The sequence below is a fragment of the Acinonyx jubatus genome, chromosome D4 (genome assembly GCF_027475565.1).
Source record: "Acinonyx jubatus isolate Ajub_Pintada_27869175 chromosome D4, VMU_Ajub_asm_v1.0, whole genome shotgun sequence".
NCBI classification, from domain to species: domain Eukaryota; kingdom Metazoa; phylum Chordata; class Mammalia; order Carnivora; family Felidae; genus Acinonyx; species Acinonyx jubatus.
Genome location: NC_069391.1, coordinates 20,531,828 through 20,551,077, shown reverse-complemented (window position 1 = coordinate 20,551,077; position 19,250 = coordinate 20,531,828). Strand labels below are relative to the sequence as shown.

The window sequence follows — 19,250 nt, the reverse complement described above, 5'->3', positions numbered from 1 at the left end:
CATCCTCTTTTATAGTACGTTGGGGCAGAGACAGGGCTCTGTAGAAGGTGGGGCCAGCATACCCCAGCCCAGGCTTTCACTGCCCCGACACCCGAGCACAGGTCTGGCTCCTTCCTGTTCTGGGAAGAATGAACGCCCGAGCAGCTGCTGGTGGAGGCTGGGGTGGTCTTAGTCTGTCATATGCTCTGGAATTCCTGGGACCACACCTCTCCCTGGCTTGTGCCTGGTTTCTGCCATAGCCGCATCACCCTTCTTCCCAACCCGGAACAAAAATCTCAGTGGACTTTGGATCAGAAGCCAGGACAGGGAAGCTTATTAAATAGCCTTTGGCAAGTACCCTCCTTTCCTTGAGGAGGGCATTGCCAACACTTGGCCTCCCTTAAGTAGAGTCTGCAGGAGAAAGGAAGGGGGTGGGTTTCCATTTGTGCAGGGCTCATGATGAGGTCTTGGGGACACAACCCCACGCACGTTGCAGTGGAGGCAATAAGGGAAACCGGTGGACACCTGGCCGCGGTGCGGCCCTGGGGAATGGCCTGTCCGGGTTGCCTGGGCTGCTGAATCTCCCTGGGGGCCTCTCTGGAGCCTTGGGCTTTGGCTGGGGCTGCTGCTCCCTGCCCCAGAAATGGGAGGTGCATACACACAGGTTTCCTGCTGACCCTCCCTGGTCCTAGCCCTGGAAGCTCCTGCCAACTTGTCCGAACAGTGAGAAGTTTGCCTGCATGATTGGGCCATATGGCCGGCCAGCTCCTCAGGATAGCTGGAGGGCTTGTCTGTTGCAAGGGCTGCCCTGCGCAGTGGACTGTGCTTGACCCCTGGCTCTGCACTTACTAGTATGTGACCTTGAGAGTGTTTCATAATCTCTCTGCCTCTGTTTACTCAATTGTAAAATGGGGCCATTAGACATCATCTCTGATAGGGCTGTGAAGGTTTAATGAGTCAATAATTGGCAAGTGCTTTGAACAGTGCTGACACATAGTAAGTGTCAAATCAGTGTTTGTTACATAAAATATGTAGATCCATAAATGGGGCCCAGGCCCTGAGTGCCCAGATGCCGATCCTGGTGGAACTGTGGGCCACCTAGATCTTGCCGTTCCTTAGACCCCAGTTCCTCCTGTGCTGAACAGCACCATCATTGATGTAGATCTGAGAGGCATTGGGGTGCAGTGGAAGGAGCACTGGACTGAGAGTTAATTCCTGGTCCCAGCCCTGCCACTCAGTTTCTCTGTTTCCTTGGAAAAGTCACTTTCCCTCTCTGGGCCTTAGTTTCACTGTCTGTAAATGGGGAATAGCAGTGAGAAACCTGCGAGGGCCTTTCTGGCTTAGATAGCCTGAGTGTCCATGACTCCTTCTCCTGCCCCAGACTCTACACCGGGAGGCCCACCTGCTTCTCTGATTTGTGTCTGGAGCTCTGGAGAGGCAGAGAGCAGTGGCTGTGTGGGCTTCCCTAGGCAAGAAGCGCTCTCCTCCCCTGCTCTGGCAGGCTCCTGGGTCTCAGGGCGCTGAACTGCTGGGTCTTTTCCTCATTATCCTTGTGGTCCAGAGCATCGATGAACACATTCTGGATCTGTTCTGGACCCCGCTTCCTCGGCTGGCAGAGCTGTTCTGCCCATGATGGCACAGTGTCTAATTACAAACTCACTAGTCTGGCTGTGTGGCTGACGTCTGTCTCCCTCAGGAACTTTGTGAGTACAGGGCCCCGGTCTGTCCGTTCTCTACTGCATCCCGAGGGCCCAGCACAGAGCCTGGCGGGTAGTTGGTGCTCCAGAACAGTTTGTTGATTGAGAGGTGAAGACCCAGGTGAGACCTGGGGACTCCTCTCATGTTAGAGAACCCTGTATTCAGGCTCTCCACCCTAAGCAAGCTTATCTCAGGCACCAGAAATTCCACCCTTGGCACTAGTCAGCCCCACTGGAACTGCACTCTTTTGGACTCACCTTCTTAGTTTCCTAGAATGAGGTGGGCCCTGCTCCCCAGGAGCCTACAGGATGATAGTCTTCCAATCTGGAAGGTTCTTGGGCCCTGCAAGGGCTGCCTTGGCTCTGTCCCCAGGGACAAGACAAAGTATTGGTTGGAGTCTGTAAGTGACCTGTTCAGATGAGGGCTGTTCCAAGTGGGTCCTGATATAGGATGTTTTCTTACACCCACATGCATGCATATGTTCGTATGTGTGAGATAAGGCAGGAATGGAGTCAGAGACAGAGGCAGGGAGATGGGCATAGATAGACTTTCAGAGCCATTGAGACTAACACAGGAAGAGTAAGAGGGAGAGGATAGCACTTCAGCCCAGGGCCACCAAGGTGGGGTGAGGTGAGAAAGGAACACAGGGGCTCCTTCTGCCTGTCAGTTTTTCCGTGTGACGCCCCAGGGTGCCTGCCTGTCCGGCAGTAAAGCATTTTCAGGTTGGGGCTGCTGTGGGATGGGCACCCCCAGCCTTGGCCCCACGCATAACCCAGAGCATGATTGCTGACATCAGACAACCAACTGCAGTGGCCATTGCCACGACATCAGACAGCTCAGTGCTGGCAAAGCAGCCTCCTGCAGTGGTGAACTCTGCAAGGACCATAGGAGCGGGTAGCCTGGACTTGGCCCGACTGGTGTTCAATCCTGGCTGGACAGCCAGCTAGCTGCTCTGACTCTATTTGGGCGCTGTCTGCTGTCATTCTGGACCTTAGATTCTTTGTCCATTGAGTGGGGCAGTAATAGCCCCTGCCTCACAAGGTGCTGTGAGAATTAATTGAGTTCACGTTTTGGGAATAATGCCTGACATGGGATCATTGAATGCTCTCTGAATCCCACAGGTGGGCAGGTCAAGGGTTGTCAGCCCCATTTTACAGATGTGGAAAGCAAGGCTCAGAGGTGGACAGGGACTTGATCAGTGATACCCAGCCTCCTAGTCCAAGGCTCTTTCTTCTGCCTCCCACCCCCTCCTGCCACGGTCCCTCTGTTAAGGGATGTCTCTCCTTCACCTGTGGCCCTAACTCCCGAACTGTTGTAATGTGCCCCTCCCAGCCATGGTACCGTGGGGGAGGAAGCCCCATGCTCTCGGTCCATCTGATTCCCCAGAATTTGACATACAAGAGTGCTCAGCTCCAGCTACACTGGAGGGTGCTGCTGTGCGCTGAGTGAAGCAGTTGCTCCCCTATCCCAAGGCAGCGACATTCTCGGAATCAGCGGAGTGTTGGCTGCAGGACCCCCAAGTTAAATTGCAGCGGTGCGCCGGGATCCGAGCAGTGTGGGGGTGGGGGTGTGACGGGAAGCCCCGGCGATTGGCTCCATCCTGCCAGAGCAGCAGCTGCTGGCTTTGCACTGCCCCAGCCGGGGGAGCCGTCAGCATGCGTGTGGGGTGCACCCGGCTCCGGATCCCAGTGCCCGGGGCTGCCGCCGCCGTCGTGAGTGATGGATGCCTCTCCCTCCAGGGAGGCACTTGGGGGCCCAGCCCAGGCCCTGGGGACGGGCGCAGGGGAGCCAGGGCCCGTGAGCGTGTGAGCATGTAACCCGGGAGCCGGGGCCCCTCGCAGGCTCAAGGACTGGCTGGCCGAGGACTAGAACGCTTCCTGAGACATCCCGCTCTCCTCCTCGGATGAAAGTGGCTTGGGAAATCAGAGTTTTCTACTTGATGGAAGAAAGAAACCCAGAGCGGCAGCCGCCGGCTGGACAGGGTGTGTGTCTGGAAAGGAGAAAGAGGAGGAGGAGGAGGAAGAGGAGGAGGGCAAGCAGGAGGAGGAGGAAGAGGAGGAGGGGCGAGTGATGCAAGGGTTTTGAAACCGCTACCTAGATGTGGGAGGTGGAACCTGGTCATTTGGTTCAGCTTTTCCCAGCAGGTATCGCTCCCCTGGGGAACTTGGGTAAGTCCATAAATAGCTCTGCTGACACAAAGGAGCTCTGTCTGGGGAAGGCAGCCGCTTGACACGGGCGGCCGGGCGGCCAGGAGCTGCCACAGCCACGGCCGCCCGCCTGCCCGCCCGCCTGCGGGAGGAGCCCAGTGGAGACCGGGCTGGCGGGCTGGCCGGTAGGAGCGGCAGCTAGGAGCCTCCTGGGTCCCTGCCGGAGTGAATTGGGTAGGTGCCTTGGTGACTGGGTGTGTGTGTGGTGTGCGGGGGGCTCTTGTCCAGGCCACCCCATGCCCCTGTTTCTATTGTTTCCTCCCCAGGGCAGCCATTGATGGCATGTTGCAACTAAATCGTGTGTATTATGCTCTGAGATAGCTGTGTGTGTGTGTGTGTGTGTGTGTGTGTGTGTGTGCGCGCGCGCGCGCGCGCGCGCTGTCTTTCTCAGGGTCGAAGACCTGCAGGGTTAGGGCTATTCTACCACTGTGTGCTGCTCCCCACTTCCAGGCTGGCCAGCCGGCTTTTCTTTCTGGGAGAAAGGAATGTTTGGTGACCACAAGTTGGGACACTGCCTGGAGAGGGCGCGTTCAGCCAGCCATGCTGGTGATCCTGTCAGGGATGCTGACTGTACTCCAGGCACCAGGGATGTTTGCTTTTGCCTACTTCTGTGTCTGGGAAGGAGGTGGTCTGGGGGAGGGCAATCTCAATGGGGGGGCTTGGCTGCGATTCGATAGACTTCTGCTGAAATGTACACAGGAAACACAAGCGGGGATGCTCTGCCTCCTGAGCCTCTTGGGAAAGGTCCTGCACCTGCTCCCTTGGCTCCAGTTGAGATCTGTAGGGAGGGGGTAATTGTTACAGACCTGCTCACCCCGCAGAGCTAGCCACTATGAGGGGACAGAGGCCAATTCTTTTATCAACTTGGAAGCCCCACATCTCTACTTTTGTCCTGAGGTGTCCAGGAAGAAGCTTTGTGCCCCGGGACCTTAGAGCTGTGGAAGGGCCTATGGTCCTGATTGGGAAGGGGCCATGTCCACGCTGCAGGTCTTTGGCCGGGACCAGGATAGAGGACTTCTGTCTCCTGGAACAGTGAGGACAGGATACATGGGTGCCATTACCCTACCTGAGCTGCGTACCTCCCCTCTGAATGTCGCGTTCCTGGCTTGAGATGCCTAATTAAGTACAGGGCCACCGGCCCCTTCACGGAAAAATTTCCACATCCTGCTGCCCTCAGGCCTATGGCGGGGGGCTATCTGGCTCCTCTCTTGAGATGGCTGGAGTGGGTACATCTCTTGGAAGGAAGGAAGGAGCTTCAGTGCCTGCCCACCAGTGCCTGTGGATCCCAGCTGGGGCACTGCGGCCATAGTCAAACTTTCCACCAGGGCCCCTGGAGTCCTCTGCACCCAGCCAAGGGGCACCTCCCTTCTTCCCCAGCCCTAGCACGTGGCATGGCTTAGCCCAGGGCGGGCCCTTCAGGGAGCCAAGTTCCACAGCAGGGCTTGCTTCAGGCCCAGCCTGGCATCTGAAATAGCCAGGGGGACAGTGAAGATGGAGGCAGCTGAGGCGAGTGACCCCCTGTTGGGAAGCCTTCGGGGCCTCGAACCAGAAATCCTTTCGGGGGCTTCTGATGATAGTACTTGGTATCAGTGAAACCATCCTACCCTCCAGCTTTCTTGCCTTTGTGCGTATCCCCGCTGCCTGGAAAGCCCATCTCTTCTGTCTAGGTCTTGATCCTGGAGAACTCAAATTTCTACAACTAGAGCAGATACTGCTGTTGGAACCTGTCTCTCCATTGGCGGTGGCACCCAGGGTGATTGCTTTCGTGTCCTATTAGGTCTTCTTCATCTCTGAGTCCCTTGGGCCTGGGGCCCAGGACATGGTAGGAAAGGGCTAGGATGGGCTTTCCTTGAGGACAAGCACTGACGTCCAAGTCAGTTCCTTCTGCCCACCTCCTCGCTCTTTGTGGCAGATAGTGGGCCCTATCAACTTGAGGACCTGGTGCAGAGCCCCTTGGGAGGAGACCTAGCTTCTGTGTGAGGCCAAGGGGCTATTTTGATGCCACAGGGCCAAGGGGTTGGGAGGTGGGATTTGACAGGAGGTGGGACAGGGAGAATCTTGTTTTCAGCCTATCTGAGGCTGAGGTCGCCGTCTCGAGAGCCCACCCAGGAGTCATACTGGGCTGGGTGGTGTTTACGTGGTCTGGGTCTGGGCCATGGAGGATGGAAGGGGAAGCCCTGGCTGCTTTTTTTTTTTTTTTTTTTTTTTTTAATTTTTTTTTTTAATCTTTATTTATTTTTGAGAGAGAGACAGAGTGCGAGCAGGGGAGGGAGACACAGAATCAGAAGCAGGCTCCAGGCCCTGAGCTATCAGCACAGAGCTGGACATGGGCCCTGAACTCACGAACCGTGAGATCATGACCAGAGCCGCAGTCGGATGCCTAACCGACTGAGCCACCGGGGCGCCCCTCGGCGGCTTTGAATGCAATGTCCATGGTCCTTTGCACAGACTGCAGCGGTTTGGATCCGAGCTTGGGCCCCCTTGGGATGGGGCCCCACCATGGAGGTGGATCTGGGGTTTTGTGTGAGGGTGGTTCTCAGCCAGTGGTCCGCCTGGCTTCCCCAGAAGAGGCACAGTTGAGGAGGGAGTGCCCATGCCCAGCTGGGTTCCTGGAGGTTCTTAGAGCTTCTTCCCATTTAGTTTCCCAAGGCCCTGGAGATGACTGAGTCCATTTGCTTTCTGGACAGATAGGGGACTGAGGCAGGGGAGGAAGGACTTGCCTGAGGTTACGTTAAACTCAGCAGCCAAGTGGGCACGAGAACCCAGGTCTCCGGTTCCCCAGATCAAATCTCTGTGTCACACCAACTGGATGACTCAGAGTACCTGGCTTTCATCTTGATGTCCCCCCTTTTTCAGACTCCCCAGTGACACATTCCTTTCTAGAACCCCTCTGGCTTACCAGCTAGAACCTGGCTTTCCTCTGAAAAACTGTGTGCAGTAGAGAAAGCTCTTGCTTGGCCAACAGGCCAGAGACTGAGGCACATTCTAGCTCCTACTCACTGGATGATCTCAGGCAAAATTCCGCAACCCCCCCCCGCCCCCCCCGCCGGCTCAGTTTCCCCTTTGGAGCAACCAGGAGCTGGACCTTGCAGCCACCCAGTTCTTTGAGTCTCTGTAGACCCTCTTCTCTTCTGAGTGTTACTGGTCAAGGCCAGGGTCTGGCTTAGCAGGAAAGCAGCCCCTAACCTGTTATTCAGGCAGTTTTGGTCAGAGGCCTTCTCATGCAGGCTGGAGCCCAGGCCAGGGCTGGGAGGTTTGTTGTTGTTTGTGGAGCCAGGCCGTTTCCAAGATGTCATTGCTCAGGGAAAACCGTCATTCCTCCCAGGGATAAACAAGGCTGCTTATGGCTCAGCCCGCTAAGCCCAGAGAGGCTGGAGCCACTCACAGCAGGCCAGCCAGGCTCAGCCCCAGGTTGCTTCCACCTTCTCCTGCACAGCCAGCTGCACCCAGGCGTCCGGGATTGGGGTGGGGGTGGGGCAGGACTGGGGAGAGGGGTGCTGGGGCCAGGAGGTGCTTGGCAGATCGGAGCCTCCAGGCACAGAGGAGAGGGCGGGGGCTCCCAGGAAACCCTCTTACCCTCTTTCTCTGGTGGTGGGCCTTGACCATCACTCCAGATGTATGGATAGCTGCCAGGTGTGCTCTCTGTTCCAGATGGCCCGGGGCTTGTCCCCTTCCCTTGCCTGCGATGGGCCAGCCTGCTTGCACCTGGCACCATAGATCAGGCTGCTGCTGGGGAACTGTCAGCGGCTCCCAACTTAGAAAGGCAGGGGGTGTAGTAAGTTATTTGGAACCGGGCATGCCTTTCTCCGCGTGGCCAGGGCTCTCTGTGGTGTCCTCAGTTACCTCCTGGTGGGGTTAGCCTCAGGCCAATAGTGGAATCAGGCTCTCGGGGCACGGTGGCAGAAGGTCGGGGAACATGGGGGGAGGGGAGAAAGAGCAGGGCAGAGCCTCTGGGAGCCAGCTGGCTGGCCACAACCTTGGAGGTAAGGTGGGGGCAGCCGGGGATGGGAGGAAGGCCATGGAACGGAAGGCCGTGTGGCCGTGCTTCTCCTTAAGTCAGGGGCTGCAACCAATGCCCATCCAGGACACTGAAACCATCACTGCTCAGACCTTGATTAATGGAGTTCCCAGCTGATCTCACTCAGTAACAGCTCTGAACTTGTCTGCTCTGCCTCCCTCCCTCCCTTCCACACTTGTTAAATACTTGCTCGGTACCATGCATCGGCCAGGTACTAGAGGTATAGACATAAAGGGCCCAATCTTCAATCCAGTGCCAACGATGGGCATGTGATGGATGGTAGCAACACAGCTCTGATGCGGACAGTTGGGGAGGGGGGAACCCTGAAGAAGCTTCCAACCCAGCCTGGGAGCCACAGCAAAACTTCCTGCAGGAGGTGAGGCTGAGTCTGGATGCATGGGTGCTTGTCCATCGAAGGAGCAGGTCTCTGTCCCGGTCTCTCCACCCTTCTGCAGTGTAGGCTCGGTTCCCGCCTAGCCACAGAAATCACCTGTGTGTCTCCAGGCACTGTTCCTTCTAATCCCAGGGGGAGGCTGTGTAGTGTGCTTTGTGCAGGTGCGTGGGCTCTGGACTGGAGAGAGAACAGGCTCTCCCACGCATGGTACAGCTATGTGCCCTTGGGCAAGACACTGAACCTCTCTCTCCTTGCCTGAGTCTCTTCAGGCAATGGCCCGGCCTCACTGGTTGAATGAGATGATGTGTGTGCATAAAGTGCTCCGTGTGCACTAACGCTGAGTCGTGGCAGTGGCTGAGTGCCACTCGCGTGTCACCTCACGGTGGCTGTTCTTGAACAAGATGATGTGGGAGAAGTGAGGCGCTTGGCGTGGGGTCTGACACGGAGTTGGTGTTCTGGAAACAGGAGGTGGTGCAGCGGCTTTTGGGGGAGTCCGAATGTGCTATCAGAGATGTGCACCAAGGAGAGGGGCTCATGGAGGAAGGAGGGAACAGGGGGACACCAGGATGAGGGCTTTTGTTTGTCTTTAAATAAATTTCTCCGTTGAAATGCAACATAGTTTCAAAATGGTTGGAACTATACAGCTGATGAATTTTCACAAAGTGAACAAACTCTCCAGGTCAAGAAATAGAATATTCTAGTACCCAAGAAATACCCCTGCACCCTCCCCTTTCAGTCACTACCACCTCAAACATAACCTCTGTCCTGACCTTCTCTCATTGATTAGTGTTGCCTGATTTTGAACTTTGTATACCTGGAATCACCAAGCATGCACTCTTTTTAAAACTTTTTAAAAAATGTTTATTTATTTTTTTAGAGAGAGAGAGAGAGACAGAGTGTGAGTGGGGGAGGGGCAGAGAGAGGGACGGAGACACAGAATCCGAAGCAGTCTCCAGGCTCTGAGCTGTCAGCACAGAGCCCGACTTGGGGCTCGAACTCACGAACTACAAGATCATGATCTGAGCGGAAGTTGTACACACTCAACCAACTGAGCCACCCATGCGCCCCAAGCATGCACTCTTTTATGCTGACTTCTTTGGGTCTGCATTTTGATGATGAGACTTGTCAACGTAACTGTATGAAGTTTTATTTCGTTCCTTCTCACTGTTGTAGGATATTTCGTTGTGTGACGATATTGCAATTTATTCATTTCTCCTGGTGATGAACATTTGGCTTGTTTCCAGCTTGAGTTTAAAATGAAGAGTACTGCTCTGGAGAATCTGATAGATGTCTTTCGATAGGCTGTATCTACTTTTCTGCTGGGTAAATACCTAAGGTTTACAACTGCTGAGTCATAAAGTGGTATATAATTAGCTTTAGTAGATACTATCATATAATTTCCCAGGTTTGACACCATTGCCCTCTTTGAGCTGTGTAGGAGAGAGCTGCTGTTACTCCACATCCTTACCACCACCACACCAACCAGTATTAGACATTGTGATAACTAAATATGGTTTTTTAATTTGCATTTCCTTGGTGACTAATGAGGTTTGGGACCTCTCCATATGTTCATTGGCCACCTCTTAGTGAAGCACCTGTTCACGTGTAACCTTCCTCTCCCTCCCCGCCCCCCCCCCCCCCGCCACATTTTCTATTGGGTTGTCTGTCTGTCTTTTTCTTATTGGTTTGTGGAAGCTTAAAAAATATTCTGGGTATATTTTCATTGTGGGATATAGACATTGCAAACATCTCCTTTTGCTCTGCGTCTTACCTTTTCATTCTTTTGACGAGGGTATCCTCTGAAGTACAGAAGTTCTTAATGCAGTCCAACTTGTCAGTCTTTTTCTTTACCGAGAGGGCCGATCGAATCCTGTTTCTTTGCCTGTTACCAAGTTGCGGGTGTGTTCTATGTTATCTTCCAGATATTCTGTCGTTCTATGTTTCATATTTAGATCCAAAATCTACTTGAAATAGATCCTTATGTATGGTGGATGGTGAGGTCAAGACTCATTTTCTCAGGGTGGTTATCCAATTAATGAAAACACCATCCTCTCTCACTCTAGGGCATCATCATCTTTGTCGGCAGTCGAGGGGACAATACACGTGTGGGTGAGCTCAATTTTGAAGGATCAGTAGGAGTTTGCCCGGTGGACAAGGGAGGGCAGAGTGTTCTAGGTAGGAAGTACAGTGAGGAGAGGTTTCGAGGTGCCTGAGAGTGGAGTGTGTTTGGGGAACTACAACTAGTTTAGACTGGCTGGGGGAAGAGAAATGGCGTGGCGGGAGGTCAGGTGGCAGGGGCCGAACACACAGGGTAAGGAGCTGGGACTATCCTAGGGAGATAGAAGGGTTTGCAGCAGGAGAGGAATATAATCAGGTCCGTGTGAGGGAGATGAGAGCGAGAGTCCCAGGCCAGGAGGAGGCCAGAAGGATGGTTTTGGAACTGCAACCCCAGATAAACCCAGCATCAACGTCACCCCTTAACAGAAAGCATGTCTGCTTCAGAGAGGCAGGGGTGGAGGTCACAGCATGCTGGGGAGGGCCTTGGAGGTAACCACCAGTGGCTTGTGGCCAGATACCCATTCTGGCATCCTGGAATGGAAGAGCCTCCTCCCTCAACTCCCCCCATCCAGTGCCCCGGCACTGAAGGCCCTGAAAGAAGAATATTTTAGGAACTGGGGCGGACAGACAAGCATTGGGGTCTCTGAAGAGGGGGTGCTTTCTGCTCCTCCTGCCCTCCATGTGCCCACAAGGAGACCTGACCATACCTTGAGCCCTGATTCCTCCAGGCTGGCTGAGATTCAGAGCTGGACAGACCCCCTCCAGAACATGTGGCCTGGAGAGGAGAGGGATTTGGCTTGGGCCACACAGGGAGCCAGACTGACCCAGCCTAGGGGAAACCGAGCCCAGGCTCAGCTACCTCTCCAGCCTCCAGGGCCTTTGTTACGGGCCTCAGTTTCCTCCCCTGGAATGCACAGATAACAGTGCCCCCACCTTAGGGGGAAGAATGTGCCAAGTGTCCTCTCCCAGAGTGGGATGCAAGGTAGGAGACTGGTGATCTCTGTGATGACAGTAATAAGTCTGATTACAGGAATTGGAAATGTTCATTGAACACTTACTATGTGGATTACCTCCCAACAATGCCGTGATGTAGGTAGTCGTGACTTACATCACCACTTACAGATAAGAAAACTGAACCTTGAATCGGTTAAGCAGCCTGTCCAGAGGTTAAAGGCACCTAGCTAGGAAGTGTCAGAGTCAGGACATGAACCTGGGTTTGTCTGTCTCCAGACCTCAGTTCTTCACCAGCATTAGGCTTCCCCCACCCACGACCCCCAGCTCTGAAGGCACCTCTCTTCTCAGAGCTGTTGCTTGGAGTGAAGCCTGAGATTTCGGGTTGGTCCCTGTACCTGCTAGGAGGGAGAGCCAAGCGGTAGAGAGGGAGGGCCCCCCAGTGGGCTGAGCACTGCTGTGCCCCCTGACTCAGCCACAGGGTTAGGAAGTGAGATTGGACCCCAGGCCTGCCTGATTCCCAATCCTGGTCTCACGACCACAGTGCTATTTGTGCCCTTCCCTGGGGTCCTCCCAGCTTGGCGGAGCTTTTTTGTTTGATCAGCCCAGCATAGAATATCACAGAGAAGCCACATGCTTCTGGCTCACCCTGCGCATGAAGTGGTCTCTGGAGGGAGACGGTTTGGGAAGGTCACCAGATGTGTGGAATTCTACCCCACCCTACCCCCCGCCAGGCGAGTCAGACACCTGTCCCTCGGTCTCCAGCAGTTTGTGGTATGAGCAGGGCCCCTGAGTCTGGTATCGCTCACTGTGCCTAGCACAGTGCCTGGCCCAGATGGGTGCTTGGGAGGGAGGGGGTGAGGAAGGGCGGTGAAGGGGCAAGAAAGGAGGAAAGGAGGCCATGGGGTAGTAGAAAGAGAAAGGGCTTTGGAGCCAGGCTGACCATGGTTTCAGTTCGACTCCTCTGCTCACTTGCTTTGTGATCTTGCATGTTACCTTAACCTCTCTGAGTCTCATTTTCCTCATTTGCCAAATCGGGCCAATGGTCCCTACACACAGGGTTGCTGGGGTGCAAGAGTGTATGGAAAGCAACCGTCAGTGTCGGCATTTGGTAGACACTCAATTTATGGTTTCTTTCTTCCTCTCTCCCCCATATCCTTTTCTTTGTTTTCTGTTTCCATCATCTCTGGCTCCACCTCCCCTATCTCTACAGCAGCACGTAAACACTGCTCTCAGGGTCCAAGTCCAAGTCCAAGTCCAAATTCTTTACCATATCCATGCTTCTGTTCCATGAAACCACCTGCACTTCCTCGAATGTTCCATGCTATCTCTGTCTCTGGCCCGGACATCCTCTCCCATCCCTGTCCCCATTACTTCCTCCAAGAGCCATCCCCATCTTTCCTGCTGCCTCTGTGCTTCCACAGCCCCCTGGGGGAGCAATGGGCGTGTGGGGGGTTGACGCGGGTCCTTCACCTGGCTCTCTGCCCCATAGATCAGCACCTTCCGGGAAGGGAAGGTGTCTTGTCACTGTTTGCCCCGCACAGGCCCTGGCACATGGCTGGAGATCTGTAGGTATTCGCTGAGTAACTCTGGGGGTGGGGTTGGGAGGGAGTGAGCCGGGGACATAATCTTGATGAGCCAAAACAGGGCATGCCCAGGACCCTGAGAGCAGGGCAGGCCGGGCACTGGCAGGAATACAGAGAGCCCCCTAGCCAGGGCATCCCAAGGAGCATTTCACTGGGCTCCAGAGGATGGGAAGGAGATGCACTTGAGGAGGGGGACGCAATAGGAAAGTGAGTCCATGCGGACACACATGTGGACCGGGCAGAGAAAGGGGTGCCAGGTGGGAAGGGGAATGGTGGCAGGGCCCTCAGGGGGCTGGTTCTGAGCAGAGAGCCCGGGGGCAGGAGAGGCCCCCGGGGCTTGGCGCTCTCCTTCCCACGGAGGCACGGGTCCCTGTGGGGACAGGAAGCAGCTGGGACAGCCCTGCTCTCCACTCTTACAGCTTTCAGGAGAGAAGAGGGCCGAGGTGTGTGGCAGGGGTCTTTGGGCTGTGGGGGGCCACCAATCCAGGCCACCCCCACGCACTGAAGCAGTGGCATCTGGGACCCAAAGCAAGGAGCTTGGCAAGGTGCGGACAGGGGAGCTTTGTCCTGGAAACTCATACCTCGGGAACTGCTTTCCCTGCCCAGTGAGAAGCTGGGCGTGCAGGATGGTGCCGGGCATCCCATCAAAGCACCAAAGTCCAGGCCTGAGGACATGTCCTTCTGGCTTACCCAGGTAGCTGTACCAAGAGTAAGGAAGCTTCTAAGAGGGTTCGCCTCAGTTCTCATTCCTCAGGGTTCTTCTTCCCTGTGTGTTGGCTTCGTCCCGAGTTTCTGGACTGGAAGAGCTGCTTCTCCTCTGTGCCTCACTGTTGCTTTCAGTCAACAGGTATGCTCCCTGTTGTGATGTGTTGCCGTCCTGAGTCCCCAACAGACCCATGAGTGTAGTCATGGGATCCTTTAGGGATGGAGAATTTTCCATCTGTATTCAAATTCCTCCTTCCTTTCTCTCCTGGATTTGGGCCTCTGTTAATAGGAAACACGAATGGGTAGCTTGCGAGGGAGCTTGCCAGCTCCTTATCTGGGGACGAGGGGCTGCTGAGGTCATGCCTTTCCTGCGTGGGCCTCCGTTATGGCGGGAGCGGTGTTTGTTGGGACTGGTCCTGCACTAAGTTCTGGTCCGCATTCTCGTCCTGATTCTGTTGTATGGCCTCGGGCACATTGCCTCCCTTCTCTGGGTCCCACTCACCTTATCTGTTAACTGGGGCTGCTCCCCAGAATTATCTGTGGAGTTAGCAAGAAGTCAAGATACCAGCTCTACTCTCAGGGAATCTTATCCAGTAAGTCTGGAATTGAGCCCAGATACAGATATTTTTAAAATGCTCCACCGGTGATTCTAAAGTGTACCTCTCTTTTGAGAACCAATAGTCTGGATCAGTGCTATTTTTAACGTGCAAATTAATCTCTCGGAATCTTGGTAAAAGGCAGATTCTGAACCAGGAGCTGTCGGTTGAGGCCTTAAGATTCTCTATTTCATGTGAGGTTCCAGCTGCTGTTGCTACTGCTGGTTCAGGGGCCACACTTTAGGTCCTAAGAGTCTAGATGGTCCTGTGACATTCACTGGATTGCCCATTCCTTCCTTCCTTCATCCATTCATCCATCCATTCATTCTCATCAAACACTTAAGATGGGTAGTGGTAGGAGGTGAAGTCAGAGGAAGACAGACCCCAGGCTCTCTCAGGGCTACAGGATTGGGACTTACCTGGAGGGCGTTGGGGAGCCTTGACAGGGCTTTAAGCAGGGGAGTGACAGGGTCAGATTTGCATAAAAGGCTCCCTGGCATGGCCATTAAAGGGGTCTGGGCTGCCGCTGGGAGGTCTGCTTCCATTCTGGTGGGAGATGACAGTGTCCTGGGGGGAGGTGGTGGTGGTGGTGAAGGTGGAGGGAGTGGAGAAATTATTGTTTTCTAAGCTAATACACCTTGTTTTTAGAGCAGTTTTAGGGATTGAGAAGAAAGTATAGAGAGTTCCTGTATACTCCCTGACCCCATACATGCATAACCTACCCCGGGGGAGTGATTCTGAAGATATTCCCAGGGACAATCAGGAGGTGTTGGTGGCTGGCCAGAGTAGTGGGGGTGGTAGTGAAGGGAAAGGGAGAAAGGGTGGAACCCAGGTCCCTGGTTTCGGCAGCTGGCGGTGGCATCATTGATCGAGTGGACTTGCATTCAGCGTGAGGCATGTTGAGCTGGGGGCACCAGCGGGATGTGCAGAGGGAGGTCTCTATCTCTGTGCCTGGGCTCTAGCCACACAGGCCTCCTTTCCCCCACTGCACAAGCGTCCCTGGTGAGCCCTCTCCCGCCCATCGAGCAGATCTGGGGCTCAGTGTCATTGCAGAGTGGCCTTTCCCACATGGCGCTGCATTCTCTCCTGTGGCACTCTATGGTTTTCCTGCCCATCAGCGATCACACTTTGCATCTATTACATGTTTCTGTGGGTGACCGACCGACAATGTGGCTCATGTCAGTCCTTCCTCTCTGGCCTGGAAGCTCCCCAGGACAGGGATTGTGTCTCTCTCATTTCCCATTGTGCCCACAATGCCTAGGACAGTGTTCTGGAGCAGCGCTGCTTCATGAGTACTTGGTGAACACTCACCTCTGGAATCTAGACTCAGGAGACAGGTCGGAGCCGGCAGTGTGGGCTCGGGGGTGGCGAGATGGCACGGATGGTGACTGAACCCCAGGGGAGCGGATGGGTGCACAAGGGAGTAGGCAGGACTGAGAGGGGCAGGAGCCTGGGACAGGTTCCCACGGACAGGCCAAGAGGCTCATGACCTCATGGGGTTGTCAGATGGGTGGGAGCAAATCCAAGGAGAGAGATGTCGATGATGGGTGGTCCTGCAGTGGTCGTGGCTGCCATTCCAGCGCTTTGTGTGGCCACGCAGTGCCACGCTGTGGGTGCACACCAGCTCAGCACGCCTCCTGCAGCACCGGGGAGCTGTTAGGAATCCCATGTTACAGCTGAGGAAACTGAGGCTCAGAGAGGCTATACCTGAGGTCACCCAGCCAGTGAGTGCGGTGGGGCTCAGTCTCCAGAGCTCTCTCCACTGGAAGGTGTCATCTGTCTCCTCCGTGTTCGGTGCCAAAACTGCCAGGTTGGGGACAGGGGAGGAGGACAGCTGCCGGGAGGCCCTGAGCTGGCAGGCAGAGGCAGAGCCGGGGGTGGCTCCAGCCTCTCCGTGTCAAGAAATCAGGCTGAGGAGCTGCACCGAGGCTGGGATGGGGGAGCTAAGCGTTGGCCAGGCAGCTGAGGTTCCTGGAAGCCAGCACCATGCCAGGGACCCAGAAGCCAGGGAGCTGCTCAGGAGCCCAGAACATGCCAAACTTGAAGGAGCAACCCCGTCTCAAAAGTCAAGCCTGGAGGTCTGAGACGCTGGGCAGGAATTCGAGTAACCTCTCCCTTTCTCTGGCGACTTTCCAGTTGACAGAGCACTTTCCTGTCCTTTCTGAGACTTGGTCCCCTCAGCCCTCTGGGAGGGGGATGGGGCGTGTGGCAGGAAGTGTCCTCACTTCATGGCCCATTTCATGGCTGAGAAAACCAGACGCGATAGCCTGGTCGCACAGCTAGCAAAGGATGGAGGGAGGATTCCAGCCCAGGTCTTCTGGCTTTATGTCCAGCGCTCTCTCTGTAAAATCCTAGCTGTGTAAGCGTGACCCGGAGACAAAGGCAAACCCCAATTCTCAACCCCCACCTCCCGCGCCAGTGCAGGAAGTGGTTTTTGAGGGCAGATACAGAGCCCGGCATCTGTGGTGGATGTGATGAGTCATCTCAGAGTGAGAGCTGCAGGTTGACTCTGGGGTCAGCAGACCTGGCTCCACATTTAGTAGCTGTGTGACATTGGGCAAGTCACTTCCAGGAGCTCGCTGCCACCCTCCTACCCCAGTAGCAGGTATAGGGGTGGGAGGGCTCTGGGGCCCAGGAGATGCTCTGGGAGTCCTACCTGCCACCCTTCCCAGCCTGTTCTGAGTCCTGGATTGGACTGGGGGCAGGGTTTGATCAGATCCCAAACAGCAGCTTCGTTTGGAGGGCCTGGCTCATTTCCTGTGTGCTTCTAGCAGGCAAGACAAGGACAGAATTCACACTGGTCCAGCCAAGCCAAAGAAGTGATGGATGGGAGAGATACAGACTCCCCACAGCAAGGGGACAGCTAGCTGCACAGGGCACTGTGGACCCAAAGCCCTGGGCCAGCAGGCCGATCTCTCTGGAGCACCGTGGCCGGATTCTTATCACCCCAACCTGTTGCAAAGCTGCCTAACTGGGTTTTGCCAGCTGCTGCTGCCTCCCCCGTCAGAGTACTCACCAGACGCGCCAGGACCAGTTGTCCAGCCTCTGTTTTTTCTGCTCAACTGAGGGCAGGGATTGTGTCTGACTTGTCCCCATCTGTCCTCTCAGGGCCTTACTCAGTGCCTGGAGAATGAACGAACGCTTGTGTGTTTGTATGCATGCGTGTCCCCGTAGCCCTTCCCCCACCCCCATACCCTGCTCACGCTGCTGCTCCGAGCAGTTCTGACGTAGCAGGGCTCTGCAGGTGTCACTCTGTTCCTCATAGGACAGTCCCGCATCTGGCATCCATTGTGACATGCTCTCACCTTTATCTCTTTTTCTGTCCTAATTCCTTCACTTGCCACCCCTCCCCCCTGCCGAAATTTCTGAGATTTCCTATATTTGCTCCAGAACCTGCCTTCCCCAAGGCACTCCCAACCCCAGCTCTCCCAGGAACACTGGCCTGACCAAACCTATCTGGGCATTCACACAAACCTGGTCCTGGAGCACAGGAAGGAGCCAGAGAGCTCAGGTCCTTCTTTGCGAGTATCTGCCCTGTGTGTGTGGGGGGGGGGGGCCCAGGTGAGGGGCCTCAGGTAGTATTCACTTGTGTCGACTCCTGGGTCCACCATACTTGTGTATAAGGGCCCAACGAAGCCAGGAGACATGAGTGCTAATACTAAATCAGCCTTCAATTTCTTAGGTCATTCCCTTAGCTTCTGAGACCTCAGTTTCCCCATCTGTAAAATAAGACTGGACTGACGATAGCCGCCATGTTATCAAATGCCTCTTCTGGGCCAGTGTGACTCTTCTGAGTCCAGTGTGATGTCGTGGCCCTGCTCCAGGTGAGGAGATGGGGCCAAGAGGGCAAGAGGCTTGCCAGAGGTGCCCAGCCGGAGGGTGACACCACTGACATGCGAACGCAGCTCCCTGGGCACCCTGGGAGCCCTGAGAGCTCGTCGGGTGGTTTCTCTGCTGCCTGGGGCGAGGGTGGGGGGATGGGGACAGGGGCACTTCCCCTTCTGGCTTTGTTTGGTTTGGCCTCCGTTTGGGGCAGGATTGGCAGAGGCTGGCTGACTTGCATTTCTGGTTTTGGGTCTGTGGCTGCGCTTTCGGAGGGGTAGGAGGGGTAGGCGGGCTCAGGCTCTGTCACCGCTGGGAAGGGCCCGGCCCCACCCCCACCCCCAGGAAAGGGGAAATGCGCCCTGCTCCCCCCCACCCCCCACCCCGTCAGGGCCACTCCGTGCCAGGCCCTGAGGAGCACGGGTTGCTGCTTCCTTCTGTGGGTCCTTCCAGGTGGGGGGGGGGGGGGGGGCGGGGTCTGGCCCAGGGGGAGGGGGACTGAATGTGGGTGAATGGGGGGGCTGGCTGTTTGTTTTTCTGGAGGAGAATGCTTCCCTGCGGGTGGGGTGAGGGGCGGAGGACTGGGCTGCTCTGGAATGAGATCAGAAACGGAGCTGGAAAGAAGGAGCCAGAGGCCTTGCTCCAACCCCAGCCTAGCAGGAGCAGCCGATTGGTGCGGGTGTTTGGGGACTTGTCTCTAGGTCACTGTTCCGGGCTGGGCTGTCAGTCAGCAGGGGGGCTGTCTCTCTCCCTGGGAACAGTCTGATGAAGCTAAAGCACAGACCTTAGTTTCCAGATGAGATTTCTGGACTAAGAGGCCTGTCATCACAATCACCAACTTTGATTCTGGCTATCTGGCCAAGTTTGCTTCCAGGGGTCCATGGGCAAGATGTGCCACTATTTGAGGTTCGTGACTTGAGCGTTTCCCTTTAGATCCGCTGTTTAGTCACCACTGATACCACCACCAGTATCCCGTTGAAGACTTTTATACTTTTGGGGAGCCTGGCTGGCTCAGTGGGTAGAACATTCAGCTCTTGACCTTGGGGTTTTGAGTTCAAGCCCCACATTGGGCGTGGAGCCTACTTTAAAAAAAAAAAACAAAACTTTATACTCTCTATGGTATATTCTCCTGGTTTGTCACTTGGGCATGTTGGTTATCTCAGTTAATGGGTGGAGACCTTGAGACCCGGAGGGTTTAGTGACTGGCTTTCCCTAGTCCCGCTGTGTGATTCGCCC

At 55.3% G+C, this 19,250-nt stretch overlaps 1 protein-coding gene across 8 annotated transcripts in view; it reads left to right on the top strand.

Annotated features, from left to right (window-relative positions):
- The window catches only part of RGS3 (regulator of G protein signaling 3), a 139,898-nt gene that overhangs the window by 103,332 nt on the left and 17,316 nt on the right, over positions 1-19,250 (top strand). Inside the window, exon 1 of one of the 8 annotated variants that reach the window (XM_027034885.2) lies at positions 3,278-3,659. The exons of 4 other annotated variants lie outside the window; for them this stretch is intronic. The gene's annotated coding sequence lies outside the window, so the exon portion shown is untranslated. Of the gene's footprint in view, positions 1-3,277; positions 3,660-3,701; positions 3,846-3,868; positions 4,059-17,074; positions 18,017-19,250 lie in introns of those variants that run through there. 3 more of the 8 variants (XM_027034884.2, XM_027034883.2, XM_027034886.2) reach the window with 3 other exon arrangements.